General features: G+C 40.1%; 1 long non-coding RNA gene across 1 annotated transcript; it reads right to left on the bottom strand.

The window, feature by feature from the left end:
* Positions 1-1878: 1878 nt before the first annotated feature.
* Positions 1879-22652, bottom strand: LOC139142373 (uncharacterized). Its single transcript, XR_011554376.1, has 4 exons — positions 22606-22652; positions 22433-22514; positions 2718-2975; positions 1879-2272 (listed from the first exon to the last, which is right to left on the bottom strand). It is a non-coding gene; the product is annotated as an uncharacterized lncRNA (long non-coding RNA).
* Positions 22653-24106: the final 1454 nt, after the last annotated feature.

Consider the following 24106-nt stretch of genomic DNA (forward strand, 5'->3'; position numbering starts at 1 on the left):
GAGGTCTGTTCTCTCGCGTTGCCAGGAACATAATTAGCGCAGTAACGAATCGTGGTACATGTTTAATACTAGGTATTCGACAGACTCCCCTTTTTTCCGTTTGAAAATATCGATTTAATCTTAAACCATGACTAATACCAAGTTGTCGCTTATTGAAAGCGGCAAACTTCTAAGCCAAAGTCCGATGAAATCTCACCGAAAAAAATCCCGAAAAAAAGCAAAATCTTCTAAAGCACATAATAATTTGCCCATAATCCTCATTCTAACTGTTTTTTCATTCTGTCTTACAACGCTGCGCCGATGAAAGACACGAAAAGTCGTTCCTTAATACCAACGGCATCTCGAAGTGTGGGGAGTGTGACAAATCAGCTTTGCGCGGGACATTTCCGTAAAATTATCGTCTGCTTATGAAAAGCTTGTCAAAGTCACGCAGTGTAAGAGGTTTGTGGATGATTTCATATCGAGTACCGTGAGAACGGTGAATGGGATTGAAGAGTTGATGGCGGGAAATGACGAATGTTGCGAGCAACTCTTCGGTGGAAGTCGCACTTTTTTTCAGAGTAATGATGTTGTGTGAACTGGAAAGTACGCGGCGCTGTGTTTTTAGTCAGCAAGTCACGGGACAGATTTGGTGACAGATCGACGAATAGATAAAGTGAATGGATAGGGAATACGGATTGATCGATGGACGGATAAATGAGATAGGTCGGTTATGGATGGATGGATGGACGGATAAGCGACTTGGGTTGATAGACAAATAGATAGATTGGTTGATTGATTGATTGATTGTTTTATAGACAGCAAAGAAGGAAGTATGCACAAAGACGTACAGTTAGCTAAAAGATACATGGACAGAAAGACAGACAGACAGACAGACAGACAGACAGACAGACAGACAGACAGACAGATAGATAGATAGATAGATAGATAGATAGATAGATAGATAGATAGATAGATAGATAGATAGATAGATAGATAACAAGCTACTAGGTAGTTAGGTAGACTGGCAGGTAGGTATATAGTTAGGTGGAGGATTTAGTTTAAAAGAACAATACTTACAACTTTTGACAACATTTGATGATTTTGTTCTGTAAAACAGACACATAATAATCTATTCATCTTCCGTGAGTAAATCGAAATACAAACTATTAGAATTAATAATGCGACTAAGCACTTGGTGTGTGTGTGTGTGTGTGTGTGTGTGTGTGTGTGTGTGTGTGTGTGTGTGTATATATATATATATATATATATATATATATATATATATATATATATATATATATATATATACCTCGAAGTATACAGATGTCCTCGTGGGAAATTACAGTGCTAGATAGTGTTATAAATAATAATACAAATTACTTCAAGTACAAAGTAATTATATCTGTATATCTGTTACTTAAGTTTCATATATATGTATGTATATATATATATATATATATATATATATATATATATATATATATATATATATATATGTGTGTGTGTGTGTGTGTGTGTGTGTGTGTGTGTGAGAGAGAGAGAGAGAGACAGACAGAGAGAGACAGAGACAGACAAAAAAAAATTAAACAGATATTAGAAAAGAAAATAGCAAGTGTTGAAAAGAAAGCCAGTCGATGGGCTGACAGTGGATAAGTTGCAATTGGATACTGCAGGGAAGATGATGCTTACCAAACAAGAGGAATACTGACTGACCAGCGGCATGAAGAGGATAGACAAGCTGAACAACAAACAAACAAACAAACACAAGAGAGAACGAAGGCATAAACAATATTAGTCAATGAAGGATTAAACAGAGCATAACTGCAACAGAATATTTGACAATATTTTCACGAGTCACAAAACCAATCAATCAAGCCATCACTAGATCATTCAACTTTTATCAAAACCTTCATTGCACAGAGCGAATGCCAAGAACAACATAAAGACTAGTTTGTTTTAACGGGGAGTCCTTAAATTGATGGCTTCTAAATCAGTCACTTCGTCACCGCTCTGTGTCGTTGTCAAGGTAACCTTGATACTGTCACTCAGGCATCTGGTAGACATACGGAGTACTTAAAAACCGCGCCTTCGTTTGTGGACGGACGAGTCAGTATTAAACACGGTTGTATTTTTATATGGTCATGCCTTCATTTGCATACCACTCTCGGCGGTTTTGTCGAGTGTACAGGCAACATCTCCTTGGCAAAACTTTAGTCGTGCGCTTACCTTTCTTGGAAGAATTTATTTCCCTTGTCATGAAATACCGTCACATTTGGAAAGGGAGATATATCTATAATAGGAAAATAAGGATTACATTAAATTAAAATGATTGTTGGCACAATGCGAGAGAAGTTGTAGATTGCCTCAGATTCGTGCATGTGTGACTGCTTCAACAACTGCGCTAATGCAACTGTGTATCCTGTTATCTCTTCTCCCATTCGTCATCATACAATATTATGGATTTGCGAAATAAACACATCAACGACGAAAAAAGATCATATTTTACCGCGCTTCGAGTCATTACGAATCCATTTTCGAACATGCGCTATCAAAATTTCCGAAATTAGAAAAAGCAATAAATCTCTTTCCAAGAACATTATGTTGTACATGCATCTTAAAAGTACGCACTAATTCAATTACTTATATATGTTTGGTTAAATATATTTTTTGAGAAATTTACATGATATTTTCATTGAATACATCTTTGCAACATTACTTGCAATATTGTGACATACTTTCGAAACATATCCACGTCGGCTTATTAGCGACAAGGCCCTCTAATTACCATGGCAACGGACACCAACGGCAGATGCGGTGAATTTGAGGCGCGAACGGCAAATACGTTTACTTCCTGCCGGATCCTAGCGAGTTAATTTTCTTTCTCTACCGCCTGTCTTTACTATTCTTCTAATTCCCAGCGTTTTTGGAAGCCAACACATTGAGGCGGAAGATGGGAATCACGGAGATAAACGTGATGTCGTCGGTCTGTTTCTCTGTCGAGAAAAAAAAGTCGAACAAAAATGTGCATAGCGTTGAAAAGTCGATCCGCAGACGTCACGCCATCATTTCTTTCATCAAATGAAAGACCAACCAAGTCAAAACGACGCCAACTAACACTTTAGGAAAAAGAAATGTGTTCATCGAACATCCATAAAGTTCCTGTGCTCAAAACACCATTGGCGCTCTGCAGACAGGGGGTCGGAAAGCACCGTTAATGATAGGGTGTCGGCGGCCATTTTTATGTTATTATTATGCAAATGTTCTTTTGTGTCGTCGTTTAATTGATGACATCACTTTCAAGACTCTACGGTCGCCTAGAAATAACCGCGATTTCTTTGATTGATGCAGGTGCTTTTGATCTTTCAAAACTCTTTTTCATTTATCAAAGAATCCGTTTAACCTTAAAAGGACGCGTGCTTTCTGCAGACATGTTTAGGCGCAGTTTAATGACTTTGTTTAGGTCATTTTTCACAGCCAGAAGAAATTATTCGTATTGGTTTGATTACACCGACTATCAGATAATTAATGCAATATTACATCACTGGTTATGCCGAGTGGAATGCATAAGAAATGCTTCCTTGACAGAAAAACATGGCAAATCGGTTAGCAGAAATCTAGCTTTGGTATGTTACCAACACAGAACCAGGATTGTGTCAAAATAAAGGGACATCGACCCTTCCGCGTTTGACAACACACCGTTAACTTTAAGCATTACAGGATAAAATTTTTTCCGTCAACAAGTGCGCAGAAATGAAAAAAAAAGCCTAGTTACGAAAGCGTGACGAATTCTCGCAGATCGCCAGTCGCAGATATACAAACCACAGCAGGTTCCAGTTGGTTAGAAATATGTTTCGGCTCAGACTCAGCTATGGGGTGGCGCCTTCGGTGTCGTCTGCCAGGCACAACACGACCGCAAAAACCTTCAAAAACTTGCAAGTTCTCAGAGAGTGACATCTGTCTGATAAATGGTGTGTTTTTATCTCATCTGAATTGCCGGCGATGTTTTTACAGCCGCGGATTTTCAAGAAAGCGCGTGCGTGCCGGTGACATTTCCGATGTGGCACCTCTTGATGATCTTCTGTGTTTAACTTTCAATGCTGTTTTGTGCATTTTCGACTCAAACAATCGGATTTGAGTCGTCTCCTTAATCTTTATGTTTCCCCTAATTTTTAGTTCTTACCGAAAGGAAAGGCCACTTTATTAACGTATGTTAAACTTTACAGCTATAATTATTATATCTATTGTTCTGGTTTTGTAAAAAAAAATCGCTTCCATATGTCAGATTCCGACACATCAAAACCGGGAAATTTCTTCCCTGTTTTCATCCATAGATTCCCCAAATCAAAACTGACACGCTCAATGCATACGACTGCGCCACTTGAAACGTCACGTTTTTCGATTTGTTGCCCGATAAAAATCCCTCCGCGCAGAGACGAGACGTTGTATATTTTCCCCGATCGTAAAAGTAACGAAGGAAAAATTGATGGAACGTACGTGCATCGGTCAACACCTAAGACGCGGACCGTTTTAATAGCTAACAAGTCTGCGACAATCTCGACGGCACGAGAAATTCCTTCCCCTCACGCGCGAGATGCTGTAGTTCCTAAAAATTGTACATATCCTCGTCCCAGGCGTCTCGTATATTGAGTAATCTCGCTGAAGATCTGGCGAACGGCGTGCATCACAATTTATCGAGATTTTATGTCAACTCTTCAACGAGCAGCTGTTACTACAAATACGAAGATAGAGGATGGTTTGAAGTCTGTCTCGTGCGGAACTGTTTATTTTCATTGTATGTTCATCCACATTTATTTTGATAATTATCACACGGACGTACCAGAAGAGAACAAAAAACGTTAAACTTTGAAAACGATAATGTTCATAATAAGACTATCCAACTTGTGTACTATCACACGGACGTGCCAGAAGAGAACAAAAAACGTTAAACTTTGAAAACGATAATGTTCATACATAAGACTATCCAACTTGTGTACTCAACAAACAAACAAACAAACAAATCAAACAAGCAATAATAACAACAAAACAACAACAATAACATCACACGACATAACATGACATTACATGTTTAACAGGGGATTACATAACCTACTTCAACATAATTAGATATAATGGAATAATATGCCATAATGTAAAGAAATTTAAAAAGACATAATAAAACACAAACTGACATGACATGATATAATTGCGTGATGTAACATAAGTTTATGTTACATTACATAACATAAAATGATATGATATGGTACGATATGATATGATATGTATGATATGATACGATATGATATGACATAACATGGTATAATATGGTATAATATGATCCGAGATGACGTGATATAATGCGATACGACAAGACATAATATAATATGATGTGATATGACATGATATGATATAATATGATATGATACGATACGATATGATACGATACGATATGATATGACATGACATGACATGATATAATATGAGACGAGATGATATGATATAATACGATATAATACGATACGACACTTCATGATATGACATGACATGACGTGATATGATATGATATGATGTGATATGACTGAGGGATAACTTCGGTTATGGTACGTGTAGCACATTTATTTCACTAAGTCATGGCAATGCTTCTGTGCTTAATTTAGGAGAGCAAACTGACTGATGCTAAACCGTAGCCACCGATAGCTATGACTCAGAAAATCCACCGAAAAATTCTAAACTTTTCAATTTCTGTACATTGACCGAGATATAGCGTAGAACTATCCAAGTGTGCAGGAAGTGCGAGCGCGGGGGAGTAGAGATAAGCGATTGATTCAAAGCGAGGCGGACCAGAAAAAGTCATTACCGTAAATTTCTACAAGTAATCGTTCAATCGTGTTATTTGACATCGAAACTTCACGGTCCTAGATTTCCAAGAAGTTGCTTTGCATTTTAATGAACGGCGAATCCACGGATTTGATTTTGACAATGAGGCGTTGTGACTCTGCATAAATAATTGACATATTCTATTCATTGAAAATCCTCGGAATGCAAGAATAAACGAAGATGCAATATTTATGATGCGACTGAAGCAACACTCTGAAAACACGGGCAGGATAATTTGTTGTGTTTTGTTTAACAAATCTGAGAATTTTTTAGCAATCTGTGTGAAGAGGGCGGAAATAGAGATAATATACTAAATATAAATTTTCAGGAATGACACCAGCCTCACGGTAAGAGGTAAACTTGTTCTTCCAATATGCTTTGTTGATAGGGTCAACCTGCTACAGGTCAAAAGGTCAAAGTAGCTGTCGTTAGAGATTATTTTCGCCATGTGTGTTTCGGTAAGTCAACAATACCGGCCGATACGTTTGGATGTTCCAAAGCATAACGGGAACTACCGTTCTCCTTTCGCCAACAGTGAGGAGGCATTGAAACTCCATCAGGTTTAACTTGTCATATGTATCGTCAGTATTTGTGTTCTGTTTGTACGTTGGTTTCTTTTTTCTTCCCTCCAGAACCATGTCGAAATACCCTGTATTCAAGCCTACAATGTGAGTAATGTACACGTCGTGTGCGGGTAATTTACAAAATTATGCACGAAAAACGCATTTCAGTCCAGAGTGGAATCCGTTTATTACACGAAGCTGGCGAAGCTAGTACTTGTCATTTAAACAGGCTCCAGATAGGAAGAAGAATACAAAATACACTTGTTTTATAAAACGAAAATAATCCAAGAAATTACGGAAAGGCCCAATAAAGAAGGTGATGAACCAGGTATCATATTTGTTTCCGCTAGAGGTAGACCCATTTGCCAACAAGCTAAAGGTTTTAGTCACAAGTCCAACCTTCTCCTCCCCCCCCCCCAATTGCCTATAAACAGGCCCACATCGAACAGTGATGGCAATATAAGTCTGGGCCTAAATATGGTGATGATAGGGTTAAACCTAAGTATACAGTTCAGCTGTGTGTATATCGTGCATTATATGATCGCTGCTCGACTCCAGATTTTGGGAAGGCGTTTTTATGATGTAGAAAAAAGCTAGTAAGCGACCGACTCTCTTTAAATACATGTCGCTTTTTGTGATATGACTTTCCCTTCATCAATAATTTAGGCCCACGTTGAGTCACATTTAGCGTTTATTTGCGGGAAGCGTTTTAGGGCGAATCTCACGAGGTCCTGCCGATTAGGCCTACAAGTAATCGGAGTGATTTCGCGTAAGCCTCTTTCGGCATGAAGACATCCTTATTTCTCAGGGATGAAACGACGGGTTGCACTACAACTCCATACAAATGAGGTGTAGATGCTTTGCGTCGTCCTAGTCTACGACACCCCATTCACTGTATTCATCCGGGTCATCATGAGATCGGCTGACAACTGTGAACTTGAGCTTTCGTTCTCAGTCTTACACGCCAATAATTAATTATCCTGGACGGCCATTTTGAACTTGGCTTTGACAGGATTTAGAAGGAAGATACACGAGCTAGAAAACGATGTAATACTATTTCGTTTCTTTTCGGTGTTTACTGTAAATTTTCTAAAGTCGTGAGAATTTTTCGGTTCCCTTTTAGGTGGCTGTCCGTCTTCCAATTAATATGCAAAGCTCGATTCGCTATCGAAGCGCCGCATCAAATAAGCACACATCTGATCATCTTTTAGACAGTTCATCGCCAGTTGTCCAGCAGTGTAGCAAGCAGGAGTTTCCTCTCTGACAAAAGGATGCTATTATTTCATGCGAACAACGATGTCGTTGTCAACTCAAGAAGAATTCAGGGGCGTTTGAAGACAGTAGCGGGACTCATGTACTGTCGAAAGTTTGTAGAAGTCATATCGACTCAGAGAATCCCTGTCTTTCAGTATCTCTGAAAAAAAACCCCTTGTTGAATAAAAAATCGCCACGTTACCTTAAGCTATCAAGACAGTGGAACACAATTACATAACACATTTTTCATTGAATATGTCAATTTTCGAAACGACACGGTGCCCTTCATCCGTTTGCTGGGCAACCATTGTGAAACGGGGCGTGGGGAGACAGAGAGGTCGGGCAAAGTGCAAGTTTACGGAGATGAATAAAAAATATTCAAGATGAAATATTTGGTATTTTAATCGACCTATGTAGGTATGGAGCTATCGTGTTTGATTTTCTTATACTAAGCATATTGACTGTGATAGCTAGAACAAGAACAAAATCATTCAATATGTGTCGTCTGCTCACAGGTCAGTGACTTTTTAATGCTGTATGGTCCAGGAGGCAGATACATGCCTACAGACGGTAACCTAGCGCTCAATTCATCAAATCCACTAAAACAAAGTCACATTTTCCATGCAATTCAGATCGCGGGAAACTGACAAGTCGATCAATCGGGTTTTGAAGACCTCGCTGAAGGATTTCCGCATGGCGCCATGCGCCGTCTTCAAGTGTTCCGCGAGAGGAGTTCTGAGCCGCGAGTCAAGCCCTCTCCCCAACGAGGTATCGATAACAGACCGCCTCACAAGAGTAATTGACTCGGAATCATTTCCACTGCTCTTTTGACGAATCCCCGTGCGTGGAACGAACAGACGTGAACAAGCTCTTTTGTACGAGAAATGTTCCTTGTTTTTGACAAGGGTTATCGAGTCTTCTACTCCAAGACATGACAGTTACGTCAAGTGCTTTCTCTTTCTCTGTTTACAATAATGTGAACCATTTTCGTCACCTTTGCAATTGTATTTTTTTATCACTTTTGACTTTCAGAACAATCGTCGATGTCTGAAGGCTTGACAAGCGCCGGTAAAATTCTTGTAACTTGGCGCCAACACTTGAGTTTGAAATTAATCGAGATAGAAAAAGGCCTTAAGAACAAATTTTTATGTAATGTAGTCGTTGGTCTCGATGTATTTATGAATAATGTTATGAATAATTAGGTTTTCATAAAATCAATTGAGTCACTGCGCCACACGTTTGCAACCATTTTGAAATTCAAAGTCAGCAATAGAATGATATTGTATATCAAATCCATAATGTTCAATGGGACTGTTCAAAGCCCCTTTTCTTGAAGTTTTAAGGGGCGTCGTGGCTACTCGAGATGTTTCTCACATTACGATGACGCAACGCTCACAAATGTGTCAACAATATTTGAAGCATATGTGTGCCTGTCATCTAGGCCGCGGACAAGTTCATGGGACCGTGGTTCAAACACTGCGCATGCGCTCTCCCACAATCGGTGTAAATACAGGTAGTGGCAACTTTTAACAAAAGACAGCACCTGCAGCGTGTCCAGATCGTCTGCCTCATTATACACAACCATCATTGCGAAGAATGACGTCATATCCGATTTTAAGCTAATCAACAATTTTCTGAATGAATTCTAAAAGAAAATCGCTCGCCTATTTTGTCTGAACAAAGTTCAACTGCCAATTAACTGAGTCCGTAACATTACTGCTATTGGAACGTATACTCACTAGCCAAAACTATTAGCAAAACAAAAAAAAATCAATACAAGATCATAATAATATATTCACTGAGATAAAACAGCCATAAACCCATAGAATACAGAGAAAATCTGTGATTAATCATAAATTTGTTGCACAGGCTCTAACTACAATTTTTTTGTGTTTTGAGCATGAAGAATTTTCAAGACTTATAGCTTTGAAGAGAAATCGCAAAATATTTCTCTTAGAAGTCTTTTCAAAGGTTCAAATGTTGTCCAATGTTACACGTCACTGACTCTTCAGATTAAGTTCAACTGTCGCTGTAATTTTGTTGTTGCGCCATTTTGTGCGTAATAATACCACGGTAGTGACAGTGAAGTAGTTCAAGAGATGGTTAGACACACATCATTCCGCATGACGAATATCGGTTGTGTAATGACCTCTTCATTTAACCGACTACATTTAAAGGAAATATTTTTTTTCCCGATAACTTCAAACTTGCTAACATTTTAACTCTACCCGTTACAATCTATATTTGACGTCAATGAGCGATGGGAAAAAAAACAACAGTCAACAACGACTGAAAGGGGAAGGTCACGTGAGAGAAGACAAATACAACACTTCCCGCCAAGTTGGCTATTTCCGAAATTTTTGAGAAAACTTTCGTGAATTGTGCATTTATGAAGGTGCGGACCACTGTTTCTGAGTGCGCAAGACAGGAAGTGGCTTTGTTGAGACAAGTTGTACTTTCTTGCTGTTCAAAAGCAAAATTTTTCAAACAGCTAATCCAAGATTGCAATCCGAGTTGTAGTCGAAACCACTTGCAGTTCATCAGCTGATTGGTCAACGAGCAGGTGCGCTGTATTTTTGGTGCAAGACATGTGCTTTTGATGGCAAATTTATTTCCACTTATCTGGTAACCAGGCATCTGTGTTTAGAAAGGACCGTATTGAGATGTCATGTGACAGTTTAACGGTTATAATGGATTGCTAAGCTGAATCACTGTGAATGCCCTAACGCTCGGACCGCACCACAGGCGCAACCTGCCAAGCTTTTAATGCACTTTCGCAGTGTCTGCCGCCCCATTTAAAAATGGATTTAGCGACGTTATCTCGCGAGAGTTCGGACCTATCCAAGTTAATTCGTCTTCCTGGCCGATCGCTCCGAGGGGAAGTTATTGAAACGCGTGCATCGCGCTACGGATACACGCGATGCGGCAAGGTCACGTGACGAATCCGCTCCGACGCGAGACCATCAAAGACCCGGGAAGAGGGTAACCTTGCCAGTCCTTAAAGAGCCTCAAATCACGTGTTTAAAGAATTGTTGCACCTGGTATGCACCTGGTCAATAACTTTTTTCTGCCGTTGAGACAATTAACAAATAAATATCGGCCGACAAGACTGGTAAACTGTCGCGGCTTGGATGTGGCAGCCTCGATTATCGACTCGGTATACCCATAACCGTACGGGCGCTGCTATTAACAGTACACCATCTGGTCTTGGTACTTCTCCTATTTTTACTTCCTCAACAATTGTGAAACCAGAGAAAGTGACTGGTAAATTTTTTACTGTTAACACGACACAAAAGACTTTATGCAACGTTAAACCGTTAACTTTCTGGATCTCCCATTGTACAGTAAAACCGTGATTATTATAAACACGAGGCAGTTTATAGAGCTCCGGCTGGCATTCCGCTTTCACCGGGTGCTACCACTGCCGTTATCTTTCACTTTCTTTTTCTCCCCTTGTAGCGCATGCTCTCCTTCAGCCGTATCCGTGAAAGAGACACCCTTGTCGCATTAAAGAGCGCGTTATCATTGTTGACGTTGTCATGGCAACATATTCGTCGCTTTTGTCGTCTCTGCTAATAGCGTTGCATAATTGATTGATAACGCGGGGTCGTTTTCCGTTGCTTTTAATAAGGCTCCCTCCCATCAATCGACAATCCCGTCATCTTTTGCTTTGTACCAGCCTTCCAATCATTCAGAAGTGTACCCAAACGTGGCAATGCAAGAAAACCGACTTAATTTGTGCATTTTGTCTTGCTTCTTTTTCAGCGGTGGCTACAACATTCAGGCTGACTTGCAGAGAGAGAGAGAGAGAGAGAGAGAGAGAGAGAGAGAGAGAGAGAGAGAGAGAGAGAGAGAGAGAGAGAGAGAGGAGGCAGCTTGCGGTGGGCACAATCATACATTGCCCGAGTTTCTTTGATTTCTAGTCGCCTGAGACTACACCTGAGAAATCAAGTCTATGTGTTCGTGATATGTTGCCCCCAGTGGGGCGAACAGCTTGTTTTCTCTAAATTGGAATAATCAACCCGTCACTTACTGGCCTCGCGACGCTTTACCACCAATTGGGACATCCCGAGCTAAGTGGGCAATTTACACACAACCAAATCCAATTTGGCGGGAAAATTTTGTTTAGGAAAAACTTACCTCAGGCTAGAATCCACGAGCGGTGACGTCACAGTGCTGATGTGATTTCAAACACGCTCGCTCCGCACATTCGAGAGAGTCGTTTGGGTGAAGTGCCTGTAGGCGGGGCTTTTTCTTCTTTCGTTTAATACTTTCAAGCCTCGCACTTCTTGGAGAACTGTTTAGCGTTGACTTTAAAACCCGATTGCCCTAGAGATAGGACCAGGCCATTTGTAAGTGGCTACTCAGTGAACAGGGCTTTTAATAGTTGAAAACAGCTCGCGCACACATCTACATTCAAGTTATTGTAAAATTAATTTTCGAATGGTGGCCGGCATAATATCGATCGCTTGGCAAAATTTCTCATGAAACTCACACACAAAATTGCAATAGGAAAATCTCACTGAAAACGCCACGTTTCCAGTCACTGAAAACATTTGCTACTCAGCACGCGTGTCAAATCTAAAAATAGATCAAAAAACATCATAAATTATTCTAAAAATGAAATGTTACATAACTTCCTAGCCCCACATTTCGAAAACAATTGCGCGTAATTTTTAAGAGCAAATTACTGAGCCTGTTTCATTTGAAAGACGTCAACAAGAAATCGTTGAAAATTTCTGTACGACAGCGAGTTTAACCTAATCATGTCTGTCAAATTCTACTTTGTTGTAAACAGTTCCAGAGCGTTTACCACTTTACTACCGGGCCAGTCTTCAAACACTGTCCCCTACTGTAGATCAAACAAGTAGGTCAGTCGTTTCACTTCTCGCAAGACCCTTTCATTATATAGACATAGAATTTGCCTCTCCGAGTAGTTCTATCAGTTCAAACGTTATGTAAATTTGGTAATTAGGTATTCATTATTTATAAGCTTGGGAGATGGGGAAGACTCTGCCACATTTCTACATTTATGACACTGGCGGTGTGATTTTGCGGTTATTTTTCGCGTGTCAAGAAGGTTCCGCCATGTCAATACTTGAGAGAGTCGAGGGATGCCGTTTTACGGCATCCTGGGTTGTGTTCGGACTGTCCGGGGTGATTGGGATGTTGAACTTTCAAAAAATGAAACTGATCTCTTGTCCAAGCTTTTCCCGCCAACAGACACGTCGACAACTTTGTCGTTTTGTTACCGAATAATGTCGAACGAAATAGTATAATTGGAGCGAAAATCTCGCGCTCATGGTCGGTTTTCCCATTTTAAAGAGCTTCTGGTACACGCAGAGAAAAATATGTTAATAGCTAGAAAAGACATAGGCATCTCGTCGAGTTAGTCGAATGTATTTGCGCGCTTTTTTGTAGTTTGAAAATTGTTTATTAAAACTGTATTAAACAAGCGATTGGAACCATTAGGTCGGTATCGATATCCTAAATGAAATTTCAAACCCATTTTCAACGCACACGTCGGGCTCAACCATCCCTCGGTCCCGTGCGTTCGCTTTAAAAAGGAGGGAAGGTTGCTACCGTTTGCGCTGTAGCGCGGCTAATACAACCGAGGCATGCAGCTGGCGAGGGGTGGAGGTTGCTATTTGCTCAAAAACAAATGTCGTGTGCCACGGGTCAGCGTATTGTTAGAAGTGAAATAATGCCTCTCCCGGTCGAGCCCAATGAATAGCTCTCGTCTTTTACGCCGAGTACGAACTATTGGAGTCGCACAATAAACGTGTTTGGATAATTGACTCATTAGACCCAACGATATTATGGCTTTGAGCCTGAAATAGAGAGAGTGGAGCAGGCGGCATACACTACCAGTGTGCGTACACTATTTCGTCGCCTTGTTGACGACACGCTGTATATCCAACGTCACCAAAACGCGTCCCGCCAAAACTCACACAATTTTTCATTTGTGACAGACAAAAATCACTCGTGATCAAAACATTGAGTTTCGCTTGTTGTTTAATTTCCTGTCGCGGTGTCATATGCGAAAGCATTAAAAATATTCACCCATACTTCTTCAATTTTTTTCCAGTTCGTAACTTTTGAAGGAAACGTTAACGGATGAAATGATTTACTCTAGTAATCATGGAACTACGACCCTGGATTTCCTCTTTTTACGTTTCGGAATAGTCTGCGTTAGTTTTGTCCTGCTGGGCCAATTGTCCAATACTGAGCGCATTAGAGCCCTTGAGGCCCAGCTGTCAAAAGGCCAGCGTGTGTGCTATAAAAATCGCCCGGAGCAAAACGACAAAAGAGACCGTAAAATCTAGGATACATTAAATTCGACGCCATTTTAAAAGTTTTTGAGGGTGGTGATAATCTTTTCCATCATATTTCAGGGTTAAGCATTGTAATCGATTTCCGACTATCTCCACTACTCTACAAAGTCGCGCGTTTTGTTTTCATTGTTGGCGAACAAAAACTGTCCAACTTTTGCCTCGCCCCAGCCATCATTATGAGTGTCGTTTCCTGTCGATTAATGTGCGCACTCGAGCTCTTTTCTTACGACAATATGTGCTCCGAAAATGTGGCCGGCTTGGGTGTTGAATAGCTCGGTCTAGTTGCACCATTTTTGGGGTTGACGTGAAGAATGGAAGACATGTGACTTTTGGAATAAATCGTAGCAAATCAGCTATCTGTTACGTATGTATGCATGTGCTTAATTACAAGGCCTGTATTAGCGCAGGTTTCTGAATAACTTGTCTCCAGCGTTACACACAACAACGATACAATACCCCGTTGTTATTTTTTGACACATCGTCATTAGACTTGATTCACAGACACTGCCCGAGGCAAAACACCCCATCCGCCGACATCATTTAATCCGGGAATGTCGTCAACGGGAACTTTGTAGACGCATATTCGAGCGATCAGCAACGATTGAAAACTATCTTCAAGTAATCAAGAGACAAAGTTAATCAGAAAGCTGGGACATTCCCTATTTTAAGTGATTTTCTAACTCGGTTCATCGATCAATATCGGGTAGACGAGTATGCGGTTGAAAATGTCAGTGTCACTTCCACTTGATTGGAAAACGGCGAAATGCGATTTGCTGGTTTTGGGCTTTGATTGACGGGTGAGTTGATTCACCGTTGGCTCGAAATTGAAACAAGGAAATCTCATCGGGAAATAAAAGAGTAATCAGCAGTCCCATTGGTCTTGGGAGTTGTGTCATGGTAACGACCTGTCACTACCCAATCAGGTTCAATTAGTTGTTACAAAGTATCTTATAAACGATACAGATTTCTTTGCAGTGTCAAACTCCGATATTTCGTGCGACGTTCATCGTTTCAGATGCGGCCGTCTTCTCCGTCTTGTTATCGGCGAGCGCCCAGCATTTGATATCGCAGGCGACAAAATTTTCCGTTTTCCACTTGGAAGTGAAGTGTACCACTCGTAATCTGATCCGATATGATCTCGTATCTGACGAGAATTAAAGCGGCATGATTTGAATACGACGTCGCGACCTTTGACCCGGGACTCGGCAACACCTGCTCACAGGGCTGCTATGCAAACTCTCAACGGGATGATCGACAAGAATAGTACGCGTGCGCCGATTAGGTAGCTGAATGACGGTGGTGCTTTTGACACCCGATCTATGTAATTCGATTTATTTTGCAGAGCGGAAAAACAAGCATTGGTGACTGGGAAAAGTAGAAGAAATCATCCTCAACTACAACAGATGCTTCTCGTTGGAGATATTTGGCCTCAACAGAAGATCAGTCCCTTGAAAACAAATGTGAATGAAAAGTGTTGTTGTTTGTGTTTACATTTCTAATTACCGCAAACAAGACTAGGACACACGATTCCCAGTAAGGGGGTCCCAGTAGAAATTATCGAACGTACTTCAATAACTTTGAACTCCTAAACTAAGCAAAGGATACACCCGGGATCACATTCACTCATTTGCATATTTTGGAAAGGGGTAACGTATTTTTGCATAGCGAGAAAGTCGTTTACTTTCGATGGGTCACTTGGTCTGTCATCCATCTAGAACAACTCTTTCGCCGATTTTGGTGTGTGCCAATAATACAAGAAAAGAACGGCTGCTGTTTTTAATATTCACAAAATGACGAGAATTCTGACAAGATTTCAATCTTTCAGAATATATGATCTTGGTTGAAGTTATATAACAATGTCTGTGATAAGTTCACCAGTTTAATTGGAAACTTTTGGGAAATCACTTCAAAAGTTTTACTGTATTTTGACGTCTATTTCTCCACGATTCAAATGACGTCGAGTCTTAGCGACCTATAACCAAATCATCCTATCTACAAAACTGATGATAGATAGCAATCCAATTAGCATAAAGTCGATCATTTTAAAGAAACATTAATGCTCTTTTAAAAATCTTCACGAGTGTGTAAAAATACGGAGATTGGCTTTTCTGACAGCCGGTAAAATCTGGCTAGGAATTAAAGACATATAGATCAACTGGACGGGTGAGAGCGACTAATGACGAAAAGGTAAAATCGCATCCTGAAGATTGATGTGATAGATATTTTGTCTGTTGCCATCACCGACTGTTCGAAACCGTAAAAATTGTCTGACCCCACGTTTGGCGCCAAAATCTCAGTGAACGACAATTGATTCAGTTCACGAAAATATGTTGCTCAGATAAGGTAAAGCACTGAACGCAGTAGTTAACATCGTCTACTTTTGTCTTTTGGCGCCAAGATGCAGCAAACGACAATAGACTGTATGTAGCAAAAACGGTATATCTATCATCGCTGATAATATCAAACTGCTGGATATCGTTACGGTCGTCGTGAAAGATTGATGTTGTCATATAATGGCATAGAGTTATTGATACAGTCTTAACTTAGCCTATCGTTGACCTCTGACCCCTGACGCAGTAAATCAAAATTTATCTAGTTGCTACTTGAGTAAATGTAATACCACGTTTTAGTTTAATAGTTCGATGTTAGTGTAACTTATCCTGCGTATATTCAGGTGCGATCACCTTTAATTTGTATCGCGATATAGTCACTATTGTGTCATTCTCAGCTGCAAAGTGAACGCGGACAACATAAAATTGATGACAATTTTTATTTCCCGTTTTGGCGCCAAAGATTCGCTGTTAAATTCGATGATTCACAACAACCTCTCCTATATGCCTTTTCTTGAGTTGGAATCTTTTCACATTTTACTGCGGTTTCCATGGAAAAGGAGTTCTCTACGTCCTGGCACACAGGAAATCGTCGGATTTTCTCCTTTTACGATTAATATTGGCGCCCAAAGTTTCTCAGCAATGAGCCTCAAAACTCTCGCCTATCTTCATAAATTTGGCAAAGACTTATGACCGATTTGAGGGCGACCTATTTCTCTCCTCTCGTGCATGGCATATTTGTAGCCCAGCAACCGGTCATGCATTTGTCAGGCCCTTGAAGTCCCTTCCCCCTCTCACCGACTCTCAGCGTCTGAGTAACCCTAACAACGACGGCGTTCGACCTGATGGATCGCGTTCCTCGAGGCCTTTTCCCCTCGTCTCATTTGCATATATTAACCCCTACCTAATGCGGTGTGTAATGTGCAGGTCGGTCCATGATTGCAAGCGGCCATGTTGATGAGACCGAAAGTTTATTGAGTGGTTTGCAAGTTCTTGCAGTCCCCGTCTTCGTTAAGATACCAGGCTCGGATCAACCAAGCAGAAATACTGAAATTGTTAGAGTGGAACAAACTGTCGTGCTCTAATCGTTCTGTCATTTCTGATTGGTCTTCACATCACACTTATCACACTTACCTCGTCCCAGACTGAAAATATCCCGTCTCCTTGTTTGTATCTACTTATCTCCAATGACGCGTATCTATGAAATGGGAATTGTCCGCCTTAAGGAACACATTTCGCAAAAAATCAAGACCTTTCATTCCGCGTGTCGTCAGATGGAGCTGTGTGGCTGATACTTTTCTTTGATCTTTTAAGATCTCGAACCTTTGAAAAAAAGCTGAAACTGTATATGTAATAGACATAAGCATGCTTCGAAAGCGGTGCATGGGTTTGAGACTCAACATTATCATTCAAATGTGTGCGATTTGGGACTCTGTTCTGTTCTTGTGTCTCTGTCTCTGTCTGTCTCTCTATCTCTCTCCTCCCCCTTCGCACCCATTCAAACATTCTCTGTTTTATAGCTACCTTATTTTTCTCGTTCGTGTCAAACAAGTAAGGACATGCCAAAGGAAAAATATAATTGGAGACTCCTCGAGACAAAGATATCGAAATATAAGTATTAAGAAAATAACACCTTGTGGGGAAAAATCAAGGGGCATAAAGCTTTATAACAAGTACACGGGAACGTAATCTGGCAAATGACATACGATGGAAGATTTATTGAAATGGCGGCACAGTTGAACGGGTTGCGGTGATTTCAGTTCAACGCTACCCGCGGCGATAGCTAGTTCCTCCGTACTTGGTTTGCTGGTGTGCAATTCGTCAACGGCCTAGGGAGTTTTAAAGAAGGGTTACGAGATCATGCCAGGGACACATCACGTTGTGTTCTCTCAGTAACCGATGCAAAAGCGTCTACTCTTAGTAAGCTAAGACCGCCGATGCACGGTTAAAAGTGAGACGCGAAACAATTCAATATTACAAATTAGATCGCGTCGGGGTGGTGAATTCGAAATTTACAAGCCATTATGGCATTACCAAGAGGCTTAACATACGCGTGTTAAGACGCCAGATTTTAATGAAATACCACAAGATAACATACACAGATACGGAATTACATAATGTGCTATTGTGCAACATAGGCTGCAGGAAACATGGCATGCCAATAATAAATCATAAACGCAATATTGACATTAAATTACATAATTTATGTATTATAATTACGTTTTGCATATTTGATGTTCTCATTTATTAGAGCTGATGTACACGTACACTTGTAATTAATATATTTGTATACATACATATATATATATATATATATATATATATATATATATATATATATGTTAAATATTTGTATATTATATTATATATAAGTAATTTATGTTATATAGTCACTAAAATGCACGCACAAATCACATACATACAAGAAAATTACCTAACTGGAGAGATATGTGGAAAAACCTAAAAGTTAGGGCAATGACCTTTGACATGGCGCATTCTCATTTCAAGTTCAGTTTATTAGGAAAGTGAAATGGTTATATTAATTTTAATTGACTCATTTCCTTCAACTGTCAGTTACAGCTGTACAGACAAAAGAAAATATGAAGTCATCTGGCGTCTAAAAGTTTTATTTTTCATCAAAAGTCGCGGACAAATAACCAGCAGACCTCTTTTTGTACAAGAAACTGTAACTTCAGTAATCGCTCGATGCGGAGCGTCCGGTAATTAAGTCTATTTTGATTTGGCAGTGGTCGATGACGAAACTGCGTGCCATTTCCATGGTTACGTCCGACTGTGGAATTCGCACTCTAACTGTACAGGTGAGGTTCTTTTCGGAGAAAGATCGGGAGTTGTTTTATGTCGCAGAGTCGAACATTGAAAATTAGAACATGTACGGAAAAAGTATGAAGAACGATAGATGGGATTTCGTAAACAACAGAATAAAAATGATCTAGTCGATTTTGAGTCTAGCCTGACCTTCCCTCAGGGTGTGCTGACCCCGGCCAATGTGACGCTCCTACAGAATAACAAGCAGGGGACCAGAAGTCGTAACTGCAGCAGGAGCAGGACTAAATGTCGATTGACCTCCCGGGTGTCGATGCGATAAAAGCCAAACATCAAAGAACGGTTTGTGAAACGGTCAGGTGATGAGTCACAGTGGAGTCATTGAGCCGCGATGGTGAGCGTCATAGCAATATGCAAATAAGAGAAGTTATATGAGAAGCTTAATAGTATAAATGACAGAGAGAGGATTTTGTGATTAGCATCAAGGATGAAGTGCTTATTGGAAGGCGTTGGTGTGACGATTCATTACGTTACCCTGTTTTATAGCTCCAGTCAAGTATCGGTATCGGAAAGCAACAACAAACAAACAAACAAACAACAACCCAAAACAAAACAAAACTGGAAAGTCTATATATTTTCAATAAGATGGCTTCTGGAAGTAAGGTTAGTGGGTTAAGAGATTTTCTCTGCCACTTGTTCTTTCTGATCTACAACCTTTAACAAAATTTGGTAAGTTTCCTTTGTTTGTTTGTTTGAGCTTTCATTTCGTGTGTGGACGATTTCTTTAGGGTTATTACTCTTCATATGGGGTAGGTTGGGTTACCCGATACGCTATGAGAGTGTTCTCAGATTGACTGTGTGTTGCGGCACCAGTTTCCTCTACGAGCCAAGGCTACTCGTGATGAAGGCGCCGACGTCGTAGTCGGCGGTCAATTCAGGCAAACTCGCACTCACTTATCCATGCACACATTGATCAAGGTCAAGTACGATTTTTTCAGGGATCCAAAACGACTAGACTGGCACTCCACTCATGGCGTGGCTAAACAAAATGACTCAAGTGATGAGTTCGACGACTTTAAAGAAGAAATTCTGACATAACGAAAGAAAACATCACTAGAAAATACAAGTCAATTTTCTCTTCGATCAGTAGTTGAAAATTATTAGCAAATCAAAATAATTTTTAAAAATGTGTAAATCTAAGGGACTATCAAAAGTGTGCTACACGTAAACTAATGAGTAATATATTCTAATGTTGACAGAAAAATCCCGTGTTATTATTCACCTGTAGTATAAATAAATGAAACTGCTGCCATCGTCAGTTTATATATTTCACAAATTTTGGGCTTTTCCTTTAAGTATCCGTCTATTCGAAGTTAGCAGGCAGTATTATTTCCATTCAAAAAATTTTCGCAAGTTTTGAGCCGAGACACTGCACTGTGAAACGACCGATCACTAAGCCCTATATATCATCTTCAGTGGACATTCCGGGTACACCGTACAGAGGTGTCGCCAGTGTAATACGTCAGTAACAGCTTGGGAGAATGGCGGGAGACGAACGACGATTCGATACCTGCCGGTCGAGAATTCTGTATCGTATGATCAGATCGTGACATACGCCAGTGCGTAGCATTTCAACAGCGAAGGCGGCCGGACAAGTCTCTGCGTGCAGACTTTAACATCATGTTCATTTTCACTCGTATTCTGTCTCCATGGCAATGGAAATGGTGCAGACGGAGGCAAAATTGGCATTTAGAGCTCCTCTCCGTAAAAATAATAAAAACAGAATGAATCACATGTACGTGCTACGGTCTTCTTCAACAGAAGGTAGTGATTATTAAACATTTGAACAGGAGTTGGGAGGACACGCTTGTTGTCCATGCAACTTTGAAAATCAGAGCATGGTTACGAAAATATGTCCAATCCCGTCAATGCCACGTGGAAATACAAATGCTTTTAAGGGGTTCTCTTGGTATGCTAAACAGAACCGGTCACAAAGGTGAAGTGCTCGAGTGACCTTTGACCCTGGTTACCCAGTGTGGTCTGCGATTATTTGGTCATTACCTTGATCACCAGTTGAGCCACTGCCGCGCACAGAGTGCGCACCATGTCCCACCTTTAAGACTATCTGTCACAGGTCAGTAGAATGTACCGCAAAACCAGGACGGGTATCGGAAGAATAAATATTAGAAACCCATAAAACACAGGTGCCATACACTATTCTTTCGAATACCCTCACACATTTATATCAACGCTTACACTTGTATAATAAGTACATACACGGATGCACTCATACATACATACACACATACATACATACATACATACATACATACATACATACATACATACATACGTACATACATACATACATACATACATACATACATACATACATACATACATACATACATACATGACTTCATGTGCGAAAGAAAGGTCGTAGCTCAGCTATAGAGAATATTTCAACCTTTGTGTTTAGGTATGATAATTTTGTACATGGACAAACAGATGTTGGTTAATCATATTCAAATTTTTAAAGTCAAATTAGCCATTCTGTAATAATTGTTCCCTGTACTCGCAATTGTACCGTAATCTTCATTAGCGATATAATCTCAAGGTTTTGCATTTTTGTTGTATAAAAGAGTGTGGCCGTACTATCATTAATTTCTATTAAACAAGTAAATTTTCTTGTTATTATCCCCAAAGATGCCTTTCCAGCATAACCCACTGTATATACTATAACAGAAAATTGTGGTAGTTTGCAGGGACATTATACAATGTCATTTTTTTAGGCAATTGAGTTCTACCTCGGACTAGAATTCAGTTGTCAACAATAATATTGGATATCGTATATAGGTTATGTTGACAAGATAAACGTTGGGCATTTCGGTATAAATTTGGGAATGGAACTAGAAACTTTACCTCTAAAACACAACAAAAATTGGAGGAAAATTCACAAAGGTACAGCCAACAGGGTTTTAAAGCGTTCAATGTCAAAAACAAAAAAAACCCAAAAAAACGAGAAAAGGGTGACGTGGCATGACGTAAGTTCAACTCTCCACATCCACGAGGAGCGAGCAAACCCCGCCGAGAACACTCTCGAACAAGCTCGTTGCCGCCAAATTTCCGTCGCAGGCACGCCGGGCGATAAAGCCATAAAAGACGACATAAAATTGAACGTAGCATGAGTAACAAATCGTAGAAACGCAGATCTGAAGCCAAAAGTCATCAAGAGCAGGCGAGTAGACAGGAAAGCCTAGCCAAACGGCTCCATATAAAAAAAACTCCAATCGACAATGTTAACCCCTACCGTTTTGTCAGCAAACACCCCCAGCTCACAAACCGGCAATAAATTCCTTCTTCAAAAGTCCTTGGGAACGTTGTTAGCTGTCCTAAAAGAGAATAGGCGCATTATAGAGCAAAATCACGTGGCTTCAGCTACGCAGTCCAACTCAAGTGGCCCACTTAATTGTAAACACTTACCCGTGTTTGATTTCGACCGAAGCGGTACGGTGAGTGTCGTCTGTGTGGTGTCTGTCTCGAGTAAATTTGATGAAATATTCAACGACTAGGAGCAACGCATAGTAAACATTGTATTTACATTTCAAATAGTGACCTAATAGAGACGGGGTGAATTAGGTCAGGTTTAATAGTAAACGAGCCGAGCTCACAGACGCGCCAGTGAAGATATTCAAGGGCTGTTACGTAGAACAAATATGTGTGTACTAGAGAGAGAGAGAGAGAGAGAGAGAGAGAGAGAGAGAGAGAGAGAGAGAGAGAGAGAGAGAGAGAGAGAGAGAGAGAGAGAGAGAGGCAGAGAGAGCAGAAAGATGGAAACAGCCTTAATGGATATGGAGTGAGATAGATAGATAGATAGATAGATAGATAGATAGATAGATAGATAGATAGATAGATAGATAGATAGATATAAAGATAGACAGATAGATGGATAGACAGTAAGTCAGACTTAGTGACTGACAGAAAAACAGACAGACAGACAAACAGACAGACAGAGACAGACACATTTGTGTTGTCTTCATAGCTCCTGTGTTAGTCAAATCAAAGTGATACAGAGACACACATATTCTGTAAACATTCTTGTATCAAAACGCGTGGAAATGATATTATGGTCGCAAGCTTAAATTACTGAAAGGGAGAAAGGGTGGATAAGAAGAAAATACGACATCACCAAACGCATAGTTGGCAAATAAACGAACGAACGAACGAACAAACAAACATACAAACAAACAACCATATACACTTACACATACATACATACATACATACATACATACATACATACATACATACATACATACATACATACATACATACATACATACATACATACATACATACATACATACATACATACATACATACACACACAAACATGAAGTAAAACACATAAAACAAATTGCCACTACTGATACAGTACGCTGTATAAAATTGTAATTTGACAGCTGTTAACAAGTAACCGGACAAGCTTGATGTTTGATATTTGTGTTTTTCGAACATGGTGTATGCCCACGCACAGGAATTGTTACAAGTGGAAATAGACACTCTGCGACAAGACGACGGAACGTGCATGTCCCCCGTCTGTCATCAAAGAGAAGTTATCGAAGAAGTCTGAAATACGGTGTCGACATCGAGTCTTAAAACTCTATTTACGACACATGCTATCGATTATTGCGCCGTATGGTGTGACGACATTGGCGACAACAATGATATTAAAAACATCGCAATTTCTCTGTAATATCACGCGGTATCGGGAGCTTTCATGTGCCACCGAAGCGTTCTCCGTCAATCAGCGGGCATGAATTAATATGTAAATGAGGCACTGAGACTGTCTGTGCAACTCCAGAAGACAAACATTTCTGAAACAGGTTTGAACAAATATGCGTCACATACATGTACTAACATACATACACCCGTGACATAGATACGGTAAAACTTGAACATCGGTAAAGTGGCTACACATGGA

This window comes from Ptychodera flava, chromosome 10, assembly GCF_041260155.1.
Source record: "Ptychodera flava strain L36383 chromosome 10, AS_Pfla_20210202, whole genome shotgun sequence".
Classification (NCBI taxonomy): Eukaryota; Metazoa; Hemichordata; class Enteropneusta; family Ptychoderidae; genus Ptychodera; species Ptychodera flava.